Source organism: Aquarana catesbeiana, linkage group LG04 (genome assembly GCF_042186555.1).
Source record: "Aquarana catesbeiana isolate 2022-GZ linkage group LG04, ASM4218655v1, whole genome shotgun sequence".
NCBI classification, from domain to species: domain Eukaryota; kingdom Metazoa; phylum Chordata; class Amphibia; order Anura; family Ranidae; genus Aquarana; species Aquarana catesbeiana.
Genome location: NC_133327.1, coordinates 54,077,950 through 54,082,730, shown reverse-complemented (window position 1 = coordinate 54,082,730; position 4,781 = coordinate 54,077,950).

Genomic DNA, 4,781 nt, shown 5'->3' with positions numbered 1-4,781 from the left:
GCTTTCTTTTGGTGGAATTTAATCACCACTGGTTTTATTTTTATTTTTTGGGCTATATAAACAAAACAATACCAAAAATTCAGGGGAAAAAAGAAGTTTTTCTTTATTTTCGTTATAAAATTTTGCTAACAAATCTTTCTTCATAAATCTAGACCAAAATGTAGTCTGCTACATTTCTTTGGTAAAAATAACCCAAATCAGTATATATTGTTTAGTTTGTGTGTCTTGAGGCCCTAAAATGCCTGGACAGTACAAACATCCCCAAAATACCCTTTTAAAAAAAGTAGAAGGTCCAAGGTATTTAGTAAGAGGTATGGTGAGTTTTTTGAAGTTTTTTTGTCACTTTTTTTGAAAAATTAAGAAATTAAATACTTTTTTTTTACTAATGCTGTACAGCGGCATCACTGGTATGACGGTGATCAGGGACACTGACTGGTGAATGTATGTAAAAAAATAAATAAATATTTTATTCAATTTTTTTTTAACTTTTTTTTTTACAGGGTGTTTTTTTGTACATACTGTCATCAGCATAGAAAAGTGGTGATCACTGTAACAGAAAACAGCTTGAACTGTCATGAATGAATGACTTTCATTCATGACTCATTGTTTACTATTGTGATGCTGTCATACAGCTATCACATGGTACAGGGTGCTGTGATTGGCCCAGTGATGTGATCACTGGTGACCAATCACAGATCACACACAGTAGTAAACAATGATGTCATGAACGGATTCCATTCATGATTCTTGTTTACTAGGTGTCATGTGATTGCATAGCATCATGTGGTTTCTGGGCTGCTCACAGCTGTGCAATCTGCTGTGTCAACCATTACACATGAGAACCACGACATACTGGTATGTCGTGGTGCCTGCGGAAGCCACCAGTCAGTAGTATAATCACTGTTGGCTGGTCGGCAAGTGGTATATAAAGTGGAACTATACTAACCTAAACTTGCAGCATAATACTCTAATGAAATAAACATACAGCAGCATCACCCCAATCTGATTTATTTCAATTTAGGACAGAAAGATTAAACATTTTTGTTACACAGAAATGAAAATTAGTCTTCGCTGACATGTTTGCACTTAAGCATTCACCCACATGAGAGCTGTGTTTTGCCTGTATGGGATGCACAGGTGTTTTTGTATCCACAAACAGACAATCCCATTCTTGTCAACTGGGACACAGCCGCTGCTCCCAATTTGACATCCATGTGGGTGCGTGTAGATGTGGGTCCCCGAACAGGCAGTGTGCATCCAGGGACCCACACACAGATGTCACATTGGGAGCAGTGAATGAGAACAGCTATACATCCCATGCATGAAAACAAGGCCCCCATGTGAACGTATGCTTGCGTATACCCCTGTAAAAAAGGCCTTCAAGTGCATTAATTTTAGAGACAGCTGACAGAAATATTGTAGAGACTGGCTTCATATTATGTAAGCTTTTTACATGACCGCAATGTAAGAACGGCGTATTGTGTCAGTGAAAATAGCTGGAAATATTGCATAGACAAGCTGCATGTCATGTAAGCAGCTTTACTAGACCGCAATGAAAGAGGGAGGGACGAGACCATTTTTATTGTGAAATTAATCATACAATAAATTACATAAATACAGTAAATGTCTAGGCCAAAAGCCAGAAATATTGCATCCTGCACATCATTGTAATTGGTTTTACTACACCACAATGGAAGATAGAGAGAAGAACTAGCTTTTATCAAGAAATCAAAATCTGTGTATTATATCAGAGACTAGAGCCACAATTCTTTCACAGACACTGCACATCATGTAGAAGGTTTTACTAGGCTGTAATGAAAGAGGGAGAAATAAAGCAAGTTTCATTGTAAAATACAAATTTTCTGAGACCAGGCCAAACATAATTTAAAGACTTCGTAGTTGTTATATCAGAAAGACCATAGCTGCTACAAATATTCTTGTTTTACAGAAGTTTTACACTTTGAAAAAATTAAAAGTGTGGTGTGTATTTGTATTCAGCCACCCTGAATCAATACTTTGTAGAACCACCTTTCACTGCATTTACAGCTGCAAGTCTTTTTAGGTATGTCTCTACCAGCTTTGCACATCTAGAGAGTGAAATTTATGCCATTCTTCTTTGCAAAATAGCTCAAGTTCTGTCAGATTGGATGGAGAGCGATTGCCACAGATTCACAATTGGATTTAGGTTTGGACTTTGACCAGGCCATTCTAACACATCAATATGCTTTGATCTACACCATTCCATTGTAGCTCTGGCTGTATGTTTAGGGTCGTTTGTCCTGTTGAAATGTAAAACCCCCACCCCAGTCTCAAGTCTTTTGCAGACTCTAACAGGTTTTCTGCTAAGATTGCCCTGTATTTGGCTCCACCCATCTTCCCATCAACTCTGACCAGCTTCCCTGTCCTTGCTGAATAAAAGCATCCCCACAACATGATGCCGCTACCACCATGTTTCACGTTGGGGATGGTGTGTTCAGGATGATATGTTTTAGTGTTTAGTGTTAGTTTTCTGCCACACATAGCAATTTGCTTTTAGGCCAAAAAGTCCAATTTTGAACTCATCTGACCAGAGCACCTTCTTCCACATGTTTGCTGTGTCCCCCACATGGCTTCTCGCAAACTGGACTTCTTTATGGCTAAACAATGGCTTTCTTCTTGCCACACTTCCACAAAGGCCAGATTTGTGGAGTGCATGACTAATAGTTGTCCTGTGGTCAGATTCTCCCACCTGAGCTGTGGATCTCTGCAGCTCCTCCAGAGTTACCATGGGCCTCTTGACTGCTCTTCTGATTAATGCTCTCCTTGCCTGGCCTGTCAGTTTAGGTGGACGGCCATGTCTTGGTAGGTTTGCAGTTGTCCCATAGTCTTTCCATTTTCAGATGATGGATTGAACATTGCTCCGTGAGATGTTCAAAGCTTGGGAAATTTTTTTAGAACCTAACCCTGCTTTAAACTTCTCCACAACCTTATCCCTGCCCTGTCTGGTGTGTCCCTTGGCCTTCATGATGCTATTTGTTCACTAAGGTTCACTAATAAAGCTCTGAGGGCTTCACAGAACAGCTGTATTTATACCTAGATTAAACTACACACAGGTGGACTCTATTTACGATTTAGGGGACTTCTGAAGGCAATTGGTTTCACTAGATTTTTCTTAGGGGTATCGGTGTAAAGGGGACTGAATATAAATCCACGCCACACTTTTCAGATATTTATTTGTAAAAAAACTTATCATTTTCCTCCCACTTCACAATTATGTGCCACTTTGTGTTGGTCTATCACAAAAAATCCCAATAAAATACATTTACGTTTTTGGTACAAGAACAAGAAAAGAGCCAGAAATATTGTACAGACTGGTTACACATTATGAAAGCTTATTTACTTGACTGCAGTGCAAGAGGAAGGTATAGGGCACTTTTTATTAAAATTACAGTACATTATGTCAGGGAAAAGAGACAGAAATATTGCATAAACATGGTATATCAAGTTAGCGGTTTTACTAGTGCACAAAGGAAGAGGGAAGGATAAACCAGTTTTTTTTGTTAAATAAAAAATTACAGTGTATAATGTCAGAGATGAGAGCCAAAAATTTTGCAGAGGCACACTGCAAATCACAAAGTGTTTTTAATAGGCCACAATAAGAGAGGGAGAAAAGAGGCAGTTTTGATCAAGAAATAAAAGTTACATGTCAAAGACTAGAGCCAGAATTTTTTTTTTTTTGAGACATAGAAATATTTTACAGCCCCCATAGTCATTAATTCAGAGAGTCAATGGCCACACACATTTTTCTTTGGCAGAGCACTGGAAAAAGAAGACAAGAAACATGATTCAGTCTGCAGAAACATTATGTGTCACATCTTCACAGTGCTGTCTGGAGAGCGGCTAAAGAAACAATGGGTGTAGCACATTATTATTATTATTATACAGGATTTATATAGCGCTAACAGTTTGCGCAGCACTTTACAACATGAGGGCAGACAGTACACAAATCAATACAGGAGGGATCAGAGGGCCCTGCTCGTTAGAGCTTACAATCTAGAAGGGAGGGTCAAGTGGAAACAAAAGGTAATAACTGTGGGGGATGAGCTGAAACAATGAAAATACAGTTGTTAAGTGTGGGTAGGGTAGGCTTCTCTGAAGAGAAGAGTTTTCAGGGATTGTCTAAAAGCTAATAGAGTAGGAGATAAGCGGACAGATTGGGGTAGGGCATTCCATAGGATTGGAGAGGCTTTGGAAAAGTCCTGGAGGCGAGCGTGGGAGGAGGTGACGAGGGAGTTAGAGAGCAGGAGGTCTTGAGAGGAACAAAGAGAATGAGTAGGTTGGTATATAGAGACTAAGCTAGTTATGTAGCTGGGGGCGAAATTGTGGATGGCTTTGTACGTAGTTGTTAGAATTTTGAATTTAATTCTTTGGCCGAGCGGAAGCCAGTGGAGCGATTGACAGAGAGGAGTGCCAGACACAGAGCAATTGGTAAGGTGGATGAGTCTGGCAGCGGCATTCATGATGGATTGAAGAGGTGATAGACTATGTAGAGGTAAGCCAATGAGAAGGGAGTTGCAGTAGTTGAGGCGAGAGATGACCAGCGAGTGAATTAAGAGCTTTGTTGTGTCATTGGTTAGAAAGGGGTGTATTTTGGAGATGTTGCAGAGGTTGAGGCGGCAGGATTTGGACAGTGATTGGATGTGTTGCTTGAAGGAGAGTTCAGAGTCTAGGACTACACCTAGAACCTTGGCATGTGGGGATGGGATTATAGTTGTGCCATCGATTTTGACAGAGAGATCAGG